At 47.3% G+C, this 12,174-nt stretch overlaps 1 long non-coding RNA gene across 2 annotated transcripts in view; it reads right to left on the reverse strand.

Moving 5' to 3' along the window:
- Window positions 1-2,794: 2,794 nt before the first annotated feature.
- Window positions 2,795-12,174, reverse strand: part of LOC120885688 (uncharacterized) — a 135,659-nt gene continuing 126,279 nt past the window's right edge. The window contains exons 5-7 of one of the 2 annotated variants that reach the window (XR_013429767.1): window positions 6,277-6,869; window positions 3,663-5,255; window positions 2,795-2,987 (exon numbers count right to left, since the gene is read on the reverse strand). This is a non-coding gene — a long non-coding RNA (uncharacterized LOC120885688). Of the gene's footprint in view, window positions 2,988-3,662; window positions 6,870-12,174 lie in introns of both variants that reach the window. The other variant, XR_013429766.1, reaches the window with a different exon arrangement.

The following is a 12,174-nucleotide window of genomic DNA, read 5'->3' on the forward strand; positions in this document are numbered from 1 at the left end:
CTGCCTTTGGGGCCACACGTTGTTACCTTTAGTGTTTAGTCTTCTAATACAGCCACCAATTCAATTATGTGTTGTATTTTTCTTAGTCACACATTGCTCAGCCACTCAACAGAGGTATTCATCTCATGGGACTTGAAGAGATTCAGAATGAGCATGGGGTTAGTAACAGGGTCAGACAGGGGAGGTGTCTACCTATTAACCTTTCATTTTGGCAACCAAACAGCCATACCCAGCACATAAGGGATGTCCTGGAGCCTGTCACTATTAATAATGTCACCAATACAAGGTGACTAAGGTTCACCCAAGCTATTTCAATGACAATATCACTATTGTTCAAACCATAGGATCAGCCCGGTAAGAGATGGGAGTGGCGACCTGTTAGGACAAGGGCACTAACAGTCATAACACAGGGAGATCACGGCATGCACACATTACCTATGGTTCAGGGAGTGTTCAAAGAAGGGTCGAATTGTTTCAGCAAGAGAAGATCATGGAAGACTTCCTGAAAATTCTTATGAAGAGGTGTTTGTGTGGAAGGCAACCAAAATGCTCTGCAAGTGAAGTATTATATTTTACCTTCTCTGTCTAAAAAATGAACATAACACCTTCCTCAACTGGACTTGACCCTGCCCTTTTCATTAGAAGCACTGGACCTTGGAAAAGATCCTACAAACACACACACACAGAGAGAGAGAGAGAGAGAGAGAGAGAGAGAGAGAGAGAGAGAGAGAGGTGCCTCTGGGTGGCACTGGGCTCTGTGAGTAGGGATGGACCCTGAGAGAGAGCAGCCTGTGGTGGCTTACAGGGCTCTGAGACCTTAGCATCTCTGTTCCCAGACCCTCCCAGGCCCCAGCCCTGGCCAGGTGGGGTCCCAGATTCAGCTGTCTGTCTGTCAGAGAAAGTGGGACATCAGGCAACCAGTTAATTGTGTCTCTATTTCTTAGATGAGAAAACAAAGGCTCCGGGAAGTGGAGGATCTTGCCCCGATGATGGGGTTTAAACCAATCCTTTATTTTTCATACTCTGGATTTTAAAATTTGCTCCCTGGAATGCCTAGTCTCCTTCCTCCTTCTGTTACTGAGGATCCTCAGCACTGTCTGTCCCAGCCTCCTCCACAGGGGCTCTTGGGAAAAGGCCACCAAGGTCAGCCAGTGGCTGCCTGGGGGTGTGGAGGGGGGCTGTGTTTCCCTCCCATGCAGGGAGTAAGTACACCTCTCTCACACCCCAAGGAACTGAATGTCCTATGAGAGTCATCACTGTGTCCCCAGCCCTAGGGAACAAAAGCCTTACCTCCTGTCAACTTTCAGGCATCCCTCTGGAGGGCCAGGAAGATGGGGGACTACTCTAATCCCACCCAGTGGTCTCATCTCTCCTTGTCTGGGGGAACTTCCTGCCAGAGCATGGGGTGAATTAAATAGGTATCAGAAGATTGATCCAGAAGGATTCACCTGAATGTTGGGAGGCAGTCAGATGGGGAATACAAAGGAGAGGAAGGAAACCAGGGTGGAAGAGGGTGCCTGGGGTACACCAGTGTGCCTGACTGATGGCAGAGAGCCAAGAATATTCCAGAGGGTAGGACTAGGGTGACCAAGGGCTAAAACCAGGAAGGCTGGAGCGTGGCTACCCTAGACAGGAACAACTTGACTTAATTCAACCCCTAGAACCTACATGGAATGCTTCCTTGGGTGACTTTCAATCACATATTTCTGTCCTCATTAACTTCTCTGAGACTGCTTTGTCCACAGCAAGATTTCCAGAGTAAGCCCTATTGAATTAAACTGAAGAACTTTTGCTTGGCTTCTATTATGGATGCTCCATGTATCACCTCCTTTTAATCCTCACAGCTGCTTGAGGTAGGTAACATTGTCCCATTTTTTAGATGAGGAAACTGAGGCTCCATGGAGTTAAGTAGCTTCCCAAGGGGCTGACATTTGAACTAGTCAGTCTCCAAGGCCTACCAACGTGTCCAGGGCTAGCAGGGCTAGCTAGCCACTGAGTCATGCCTATCCACAATGAGTACTTCTCCAACTGTTACCCCAAATCTATTCAAGGTAATGAACTTAGTGTTGCACAAAACTGCCTGGGGAGGCCCTGCTGGAGTAGACTGCCTGGATTGGCTCATAGGGTGGGGGTTTCCCACAGGGCAGTTCAGCCAGGCCCACCCAGGCCAGCCTTCAGTTCTGGGGGTGCCAAGACCCTCGGGGAAACTCCTTGCTGGCTCCTAGTCCTGCTCAACTAGCCTTGCCAAGTACTCCCCATCCATCAGCCCACCATTTCCAAGGGATTCATTAGTCTGCTGTTTCCTCTGAGTAATGGAATGAGATGGGGCAGCTGGAGCCGAGAACCGGTGTGACAGGTGAAGGAATTCCTGCCAAAATACAGAGTCCACTGGCTGCTCAGGCTGAGGTTATTTGTAGGACAATCTTGGAAGTTTCCAGCTCATAAAAATTGGAGTATTACAAGGGGAAGGGACCTCATTTCGCTACCTGCAGCCAGCAAGGGACTCTCATTCTGCTTTATACCAGAGTCAACCAAGGTGAAAAGGAGGCCGAAGCATCCTAACTTCAGGCAGTTGAGGAAAATGTACAGCTTCAAGGACCACTTCTGGGCCAGTGGCAAGAGCCCTGGACAGAGCCATCTGGAATGAGCTCCACTTATTCATTGAAGTGCCTCTTTGTGTCCCAGAGGATTTGGGGACATATTCACTGTAAAATATGAGTGTTTCCAATGCATTATTCTCACTCACTGTAAATAAAAAATAAATGCCAAATAATCATGTCAGGCCCAGTTGTTTGATGGCTTCTTTCCTGGTACTTAATTTTATTTCATGACATAAAATCTGGGGGAGGGTGGGGGCGGGGAAGCTGACTTTTGTCAAAGTACAGTCTCATTGGTTAACACCTGAGGGGAAAATGACTGAAGAGAACTTAATTCAAAAGATCCTTTAGGCACACAGGAGCTTCTTCCAATCAGTGAGAGTCAGATAGCTATGGAGAGAGAGACATCAATAAATAATCAGCTGGCTTAGACTTTTAAACAGAAATCCCAGCCTCACTGTCCATAGGTAAATTGCATCTTTCGCAGCCTCCAAATAGAGCTTCATGCTCGTGTGGACTGGAAAGCTTTGTGGTTGCCAACGTAACCCGACCTCTTTCTAATAGGATCTGTGTATCCCTATTCATATGTATCCCGTTTATGTTCTGCAAGTCCTATTAAGTGTCTGTGCCTCCAAACCCTGAGTTAGCATCTTTGTTCCTAGGTCCTACTGTGCTTTCCATTTAAGGCCTAAGATCCTGGTGCAAACACCCCCCCCCCCACCAAGTCTTGCACAGCAGGAGTGGGGTGGGCTCTGGGCAGGGAGGTGATACTGCTCAGGGCCTGGGTCCTGTGCCCACATATGCGGTGACTCCCCAGGGTCCTGAGGAGTCCCAGCCCTTCTCCAGGAGTGATGTCATATTTCAAATCTGATTGGGGATATTTTCCTGACTGCCCAGAACAGCCCAGTGGACTTGATTTCACTGCCTGGGGTATGGATCTGTCAGCGTGACCAGGGAGCAGCCTCTTCCCGTGGGATTTGAGTTCTGCCTTCTGCTCCCTGGCCAGGGTTCTAGCTGCCCAGGGTGGTCATGGGCCTGGCTGAGAGGCCCCAGGGCACCCATTACCTGTCTGCTGTGTTTTATGCGGCCGTCTCTGAAGCAAAGAGCCAGCTAGGGGTTTATGGAGCTGGCCTCTTTATCCCACGAGCACTGTTTCTTATTGCTTGTCATTCTCCCCCAGACGGTGGACACCTCATTCCTTTAAAAGCAACCTGGCGGGCAGGTCTTTTCCGATGGGCAGGGCGAAGGATGCTGTGAGCCAAATGCCATTTCTCCACCTGCAGAAAGCACTAAATGCCCTGGAATTTCGAAAAATTCCTACCCCCAGTCCTACCCCCAGTCCTTTTTCCTTGGTCCCCTGGTGGTGGAGGTGGGTGCCCCTCTGTGTGACTGAGGTCCCTCGCCCAGAGCAGGAAGGAGAGGCAAGATGGGGTGATGGGAAGTTTTCTTGGGACCATCTTTCAGGCCTGATGCAGCAGGAGAACTGCAGCTCTCAGCCCACGGGGTTGCCAGGAAAGGGGGTCCGGAGCTCCCCGGTTTGCCTGCCCAGCTCACTGGCTAGTTCACATTGGGATGTGCAGCAGCTGGGACACACACACTGGATTTCCAAGATGTCCTGCCAAAAAAGTAAAATATAAAAAATTTTAAATTTTGATTACATGTTGGAATAACAATTAGTTGAATATACTAGGTTAAATAAAATACAGTATTTAAATAAATTTTACCTTGTAAGTTGTGACTACTAGAAAATTTCTACTGGCCACCAGAGTATCGTGTGGGACCTTTAATTATTTGAGTGGAGGTACTTACTAAACTAGCAGCAGTGTTTCTCCCTTGTTATTCCAAAATGGTGCTTAAAATGAAATATATTGTGTGCATATACACACACCATATATATAATATATAGTTCAGCTTTAAAACAGTGAAATGATTACCTTTCACCCTCCAGTTTATCACTAAAAAATACCCTTCGCATTTGAAAGAACCATTTCCCCTCTCTGACCACATCTCCTCCTATCCCTGATTGGAAGCGATTGCCATTGCACTTATTAAATTATACTTTTTATTTTGAGAAATTATTTAAAAATTTAGGTGGCACCAAAAATCATCTAACAAACACTTGTGTGCAACTGTCCAGCATTAATCCCTGCTAACCAGTTGTGCTGTTTGTTTCTCCTTAAAATCAAATAGAGAAGGCATTATGGGTAATGCTGGAGCTGCCTTTGAATTGCCTGCAAACTCGCTTCCCTCCCACCTGCCGGGCTCTATTTCCACAGCAAGACAATAGTGTAACCTCAGATGACAACGAGAAAGCCAGCCACTCAGCTGGCACTGGCCCCAGTAGGTACTGTAGAGATACTCAGAGGGCATATACATCCAGAAAAGAAATCTGCAGATTATTTTTTTTAAAAAAATAGCCATCATTTAGTGTGCCCTAGTTACTTTGTGGGGTCTTTGACCTTTACTCATGGAAATGCTGTCAGAAATCAGTTACACAGAGGCTGAGTGACAGATCTGAGGTCACCAGCCCAGCAGTGTCAGAGCCTGGGCTGAATTCACGATGTGCTCTGCTGTCACCCAGTAGATCATCTGAATCAGAATCTTCTCCATCTTACAGCCCAGGAGAGCAGTGGAAATGTGGGTTGGGCTTCCTGGAAGCTGAAGATAAAGGAGAAAGCCCTTTCAGATTGTGGAGAAGCATTTCTTAGCTACCTGGGCCCATTCCCCTGGCCAGAAGTCTCTGCTTCTTCATGCCACATGCCTTTCCTGGCTGCCCATGGGCTTTCTGGTCATTTCTTGGGAGACAGAAGCACTTTCTGTCTAAGTGGTGGCTGGAGATGAAGAAATTGAGGGCCTTGGAGTCAAGCTAAGCCAGGCTTCCTTGTAATTTAAATGTGAAATGTTCCTGAAAATCTCATGTGAAGAAACCTTGGCCTCCAAAGCAGCAATGTTCAGAGGCTGGGGTTTGGGGAAGCAACTGCATCACGAGGGCTCTGACCTTACCAATGGATTCGTCCATTAATGGGTTCCTAGTAGGATGACATTATTGGGAGGAGGTGGTGGGATCCCTTGGAGGCAGCAGGTTACTGGGGCATGCTCTGGAAGGTCTATGTTGTCCCTGGTCCCCCCTCTGTCTACTTTCTGGCTGCCATGAGGTGAACAGCTTTGCTCTAACACACCATCCCCCCGTGATGTTCAGCTTCACCTCAAACCCAGAGGGAGGGACCCAAGCATGAACTGAAATCTCTGAAACTGTGAGCCAAAACAAAACATTCCCCTTTGAGTTGCTTTTCTCAGGTATTTCATCACAGTGACAGAAAACTGACTAACATACTTGGTTTCTGTATCAAAAAGAAAAAAAAATCTTAATAAGAAGTAATCATTGTTTTTTTGGTGTTGTGTTTTTTTTTTTCTAATACTAGAGACTGAAAGCAGGGGGGCACTACTACTGAGAGATATCCCCAAATTGGGTCTCACCAAATTGTTTAGGGCCTTGCTTAATTGCTGAGGCTGGCTTTGGATTTGCCATCCTCCTGTCTCTGCCTCCCAAATCACTAGGATTACAAGACACCGTGTCCTGCTATTTTTAAAAATTTATTTTAAGTATTTAATAACCTTATTTTCTTGTGTTTCTAATCTAATTTGGAGTAATGAACAAAAATTTTTTTTCCCAACTTACTAGGAATTGTGTTGAGTTCCAGTTTATAACAGGTTCACTGTGATGATATCACACTGCTTCTTTGGGGACCAAGGCTTCAACACCTGATACTCAGGGTCAACCATGCAAGGAGGCAGGATAAAGTAACAGGTGAGAATGGAAGGAAATTGCATACCGAACTCTTTTCCAAGAGGAGACAGTTGAAAGACTTGGTGCATGGATCGGTTGAACTACCTGAGGTCTCAAAATGAGGGCTTGGTTTGGCTAAGTAAGATCAGTGACTAATTCCCTGCCTCTCCGAAGTCCTCTGGTCCTTATGCAGGTAAAGCCTTTATGCTGAATGTTGCTGACTATCTCTAAGTTCATGAGCTCCAGGAGACAGGAGTTGGGCCTCTTGTAGAGTTCAACATGTCTAATTCAACATTCTGCATGTGAGGGGTGTTTGAGAATTTTTGTGGAATATATAATGATGCCAACGATAAAATTAAGATATACTGCCCTTGCAATGAACAACTCTCCATCCCAAGGCAGAGCAGGTGGGTGGTGGTGAATCTCTTCCCTGATCTGGATACCACCAGAAGGATCCACATGGGGGGCTGTTCACTCAGGAGGAGCTGGCAGGGTGGAGAGGAGAGGGCAAGAAGAAAGAGAACACATGTTCTGCAGAAACCTCCAAACAATCAATGGCACAAATGCTTCTTCTTACAAACATGCAATGCGAGGCAGATGTTTACCCAGGACAATCCAGAGAGGAAAAGCCGGGGAAAGCCAGAGAGATTCACATTCCACAAACAAGGGATTTCCTGGGGGAAGGAGTGGCAGGTAATGGGTTCTGCAAATTTCTCCTCCTGATAACTACATCACAGACTGAGTCCGAAGAGACTCTGTCTTCCTATTGAAACCTTATTTAAATACTGTCGCCTGTGCCAGGCAGAATTGCACATATTGGCTGGCTTAGACTGTTTTCTCAAACCTTTATGAAATACTTGGGGGAAGAAATCTGTGGGAACATGGGACACAGCTCACAGGGAATTCTCTCTTTAGGAGTCAGCCTTTCCCAATTCTGACTAGTGGCCTTTAACCGAGTAAAGTCAGTGGAGAAAACAAGAGCTGTGCTTCTTTTTATTTTATTTTATTTTTATAGTGCTGGGGATTGAACTCAGGGCCTTGTGCATGCGAAGCAAGCGCTCTACCCACTGAGCTGTATCCCCAGCCCCAAGCCATGCTTCTTTAAGATGGTAAAATACTGCTTATGTATGCTCTGCTCTCCCCACCCAAGACCACTCCAAGAACCTCTTGAGAAGAGCCTGCATGACAGTCAGGCTCGATCCTTCTTGGGAATTTGCTCCGGGATTCTTTCCAGGCACAGTAGAGGGTTCAGTAGTGGGGTTTAGGGATTTCAAACACTGGTCCACATATGGGCACAATATTCTTTGAGACTAGGAATAACCTAGCTTGTGACCCTAGGCCCTTCCTCCATCTTTAAAGAAATCGACATGAGCTGATTCTTGACACTCTGTGAGTTGCAAAATGCAGAGTCTTGTGTTTTTTCCCCCAGGAGTGGGCGTGTGTGCCTGGCTGTCCATTCTTATCCACCATCTGGCCAATATTTGTTTTGGTTTTGGGTTTTGGGGGGTATTTTTTTTCAGGAGGCAAGCCAGGATTTCATGTAGGAAGCCTTAAAACTGAGCAAAGCCTACTGGCTCATTTTCCTTGACCAATGGAAGAGTTGGCCATTCCTGAATCAAATGACCATGTGAACCAGCAAACTCCATCTAGTTTAGGCCCCAAGGCTGAGGCTGCTGACCAGAACTGGACTGTTTCAGATAGCTGGGGTTGCTTTCAAGCACAGCCACAGGGTCATGCCCCACCCTACTACAAGCCTGCATATCTATTAAGTGCATTTTATGTGCCAAGCACAGAACAACAGCAGGTCTTGTCTCCAGCCCCATAGAGCTTGCAGCCTTATGGGAAACAGGACCATAAACCAGAGAATCAGCAACACAAGGTGACACCTGGGAAGGAGTCTCGGGGATGGTGACTCTAAGAAATTTCATGGAAAGCTGCTAGAAATGTCTGTCCCCTGCCAATCTCTGAAAGAAGTGGCCTGGTGGGTGGAAATAGCTCCAAGGTCATGAGAAAAGGGTGGGGGCCTTTCCTTGGCATCTGACTGGGATCTTGACTTTTATACCCTACTCAGAAGATTCCTAAGTCCCTGCCTTTAAGAGGGTAGAGGCCTCTGGATATTTCTGATATTTTCCATGTGTCTGGGGCCCAGTGTAGTGTGTGGTTGGGGTGGAAGGACTGGAGACAGCAGGAAAGGCAGCTTCTGGGGGCCTGACCGGCATTTGGGCGGGAATGGGTTGGGGACCCTGGAGGTCAGAGGGTCAGGTCAGGAGGCTCTGCTGCAGACGCTGTGGGGCAAGGCTGAACAGTCTGGGAAGGTGAACAGGAAATGGCTCTAAGGTACAGATTTATTCACTGTCGGGGCTTGGGTCCCAGCCGGTTCTTTGCTCAGGCTTGGTAAATCCTCCAGTTCTGGAGTCATTTTTATTAGCGATTGCCTTTCTTCTTTTTTTTTTTCTTCTTTGAAAATGTGGTTGGACGAAAATGAAATTTCAGATGTGTGTGTCTCAGCATTGATTTTTCTATTTGTAATAACACACCCCAGCATATCTCCTTTGATATCAAGAGGATAAAATGTCCCTAACACGGAGCTCTCCATTCTGGGGTAATGGATAAAGCCTGTTTATGAGATGTCATTTATTCCACAATAGACAGTAAATAAAAGCCATTTCAAGCTTGGGTTAAATCAAAGCTTGTTCAGGATTTCAGCAGATTTGCAAATCACCTCGGGGACCCTCATCAGTTGCAGCCGCTTTCCCTCCTTGTGGTTGATGCTCCCGCCCTCTGCCCAGCCTCCTCCGCCCCCAGCCACCCCAGCTCCTGCCTGATTTGGAAATACAACTGGCCTGGCTGAGGACCTAGTGTCACAGGAAAAAGTTCCTTCCCACCATTTGGGAAATAAAACCTTTAAAAGGAAACAAGAAATTGAGGTTATATCAACAAAAGCCAGAATGTCAAAAGGAAGAGAAAAAAAAAGTTTGCAGGAAAATAAGATGCCAACCAGAAATGGAGAAAGGTCTGGAAGACTTAGCTCCTTTTAGTCAGGTGCAGATTCTGTGTTTCCTCCCCCAGGGACCTTGTGTACCACAGGGAGGGGAGGGAGAGGGGGGACCACCTTGAGCATCTTCCCGCCAACCCAGGCCCTTGCCCTGAGCTCCCCAATTCCTGCACTCCAATCCCCCATTCAATCCCTGCACACCCTGGCCTTTAGGACCAGGCTGCAGCCTCAGCTCCTCCAGGAAACCCCATGCCTCTCCTCTCCCTGCCTGTCACTCACTGCATGGGTCTTATTTTGTCTCACCTGACTCCTCTCATTTTGGCCATGAGTGTTGCCTCCACAGCTGAAATGTATATTCCTCTAAGAGTCAATCCTGGGCTTCTGCTCCAAGTTTCTTCAGGAATTTCCACCCACCCCACCCCCCAGCATCCCCAAAGACATCCAGATCCTGTCTTCTTGTCCCATGGAGCAGGCCTGGGGACATTTTCTTCTATAAAGCCAAAGTCTTCCTCCCTATAGCATCACCCCACTCTTTCTTTGGGTTGGGGGGAGACTGGAGATTGAAACCAGGGGCACTCAACCACTGAGCCACATCCCCAGCCTTTTTTATATTTTATATGGAGACAGGGTCTCACTGAGTTGCTTAGTGCCTCACTAAGTTTCTGAGGCTGGCTTTGAACTGGCGATCCTCCTGCCTGAGGCTCCCAAACCACTGGGATTACGGGCGTGTGTCATCCCGCCCAGCATACCACCCCAGGCTTTGACACTAGACCTGCCTTTCAGAGGGATCATGTATGAGTCTAATTATGCTTACCATGGTAGCATTCCCACAAGGGAACTAAACCTGTCTAGTATGGTTCAACCATGCTCAGGACAGATTGCCAATTTGGTTTCAATTTATTGCTAGTTTAGACCTAACAATTGGTTGGCTAGTTTAGACCTAACAACGACATCAGAAAATGTGTTCAAATATTTCTGTCTTTGTCTTATCTTCCCAATTAAATATTTACGGAGCCACAGCTTTGTACAAAATTCTATTTGGGGCCTGTGAAAGGTGGTATTATTGATTGATATCATTGCCATCCCTCCCTGAGTCTACCTTAGGTGGGAAGATGATATATTCCTGCCCTGTTGACCATGTGACTTGCTTGGACAATGAAATGTGAGCAGAAAGTGGAGCAGACCAACAGCTAACTTTCTGTGAACATTGAACGTGAACCAGCAAAGAAGTTTGCTCTTAGAAAGACACGCAGATCATCAGCACTGGGCTAAAGTGATGAAGTGAGGACCTGATTTCGAGAACTCACAGGCAGGTTCCACAACCTCAAGAGGCTGACAGTCTAATTGAAGAAAGTATTGTCTCTGTCTTGGGCCAAATAAGTCATAAAAATAGTAAAATCTTAAGAAGTTCAAAGGAGGATAACTGACAATGAGCCGGGTGGTCCTGGGAAAAGATTTAGGGAAGGTGGGGTTTTCTTCCATTTGGTCAGTGGCTTGTGGATTCACTTCGGCTGGATGGGTCTCAGTAACTTTAAGATCTGCCTGTGGAAGTCCCTGCACACTGAGCTCAGCCTCTGGTGTTGAGGACTGAAGACTCTTGGCATTCCTCTCCAGAGGTGAGCCAGAGAGAGTGCAATCTGCACCTAGCATGATGACAGGCCTGGGAAGACTTTGAACAGACGACTTGCCAAAGGTTTGATGACATCAGTGGCAAAGATATTTGAGATAGAACCCTTTTCATCTTTCTGAAATGGTAATGTAGGAGTGACTCTCTGTGCCTCAGTATAAAACCAACCTGGGTAAGGGACTGGCCCCTGGAAACTAGCCAGAAAGGTCCTCAGCAGCACAGGTCCTGACTGATACTTTGTTCCTTTCACCCGCCTGGACTAGGACAGTTAACTCAACATCATCAATCTCACTTAGTCTTCTCAGCAGCCTTTCAAGGGTTGTTGTTCTTCCCATTTCACAGATTAAAAAGCTGAGGTTTAGAGGGAGTACCTATTTTGCCCAGGGTTAAATAGTCAGTGAGTGATAAGCCAGGATTGGAACAGGGTTCTATCTGAACCCAGGGCTTTGTCTTCAACATCCTCTGCTGCCTGGACAGTGGAGCCCTGCCCCATTGCCCTGTTCCCTAGTGGCCCTCTGTGGAGACCAAGAGACGGTGTCTTCCTCAGGAACCACCCGGGGAGACCCTGCCACTCAGCCAAGAGGTTCAAGCCCAGAAGAGCTGCAGAGTAAGGCAGCAGAGATTCTATGGGAATTATGAAAAGAAAAAAAGGGGGGCCAGGGTGGGAGGGAGGAGGACAGAAGATGAAGGGAAGAAGGGGAGGCCGAGGTTGTCCCCCTCAGTGCCCTGGTGCCTCGAATGCTGCTCTGTGCCTGTGATTTCTTCTGAGCGGTGCCTGGGTACGTTCTGTTACAGTTAACGTTGTGTCAGCGGTTTCATTAGGATCCAGGTTTTGATTTATAACCCTCTCTGCAAAAATGTGCTCCTGGCTGTAAACTGGCATCCGAGGTCTTGGGCCAAGAGAGCTATTTCTATAGAAGACACACAGGACCTGGTCCAGGAAGGGCCTGGTCCAGGAGGGGCCACTCTGGAATCCAGCCTGAAATAAAAGAAGGGGGCAGGGACTGAACAGCAGCCTAGATTCCAGAAGGAGTGACCAGTGGGTCAGTGTCTTCAACAGTTGTAGCCAGAGACTTTCACAGAAGTTATGCAAACACCATTCACAGAGATGTTGCCGTGTCGTAATCCTGAAGAATAGTAATTAATAATGGTGATGAAGACAGTGATC

The sequence above is a fragment of the Ictidomys tridecemlineatus genome, chromosome 13, assembly GCF_052094955.1.
Source record: "Ictidomys tridecemlineatus isolate mIctTri1 chromosome 13, mIctTri1.hap1, whole genome shotgun sequence".
NCBI classification, from domain to species: Eukaryota; Metazoa; Chordata; class Mammalia; order Rodentia; family Sciuridae; genus Ictidomys; species Ictidomys tridecemlineatus.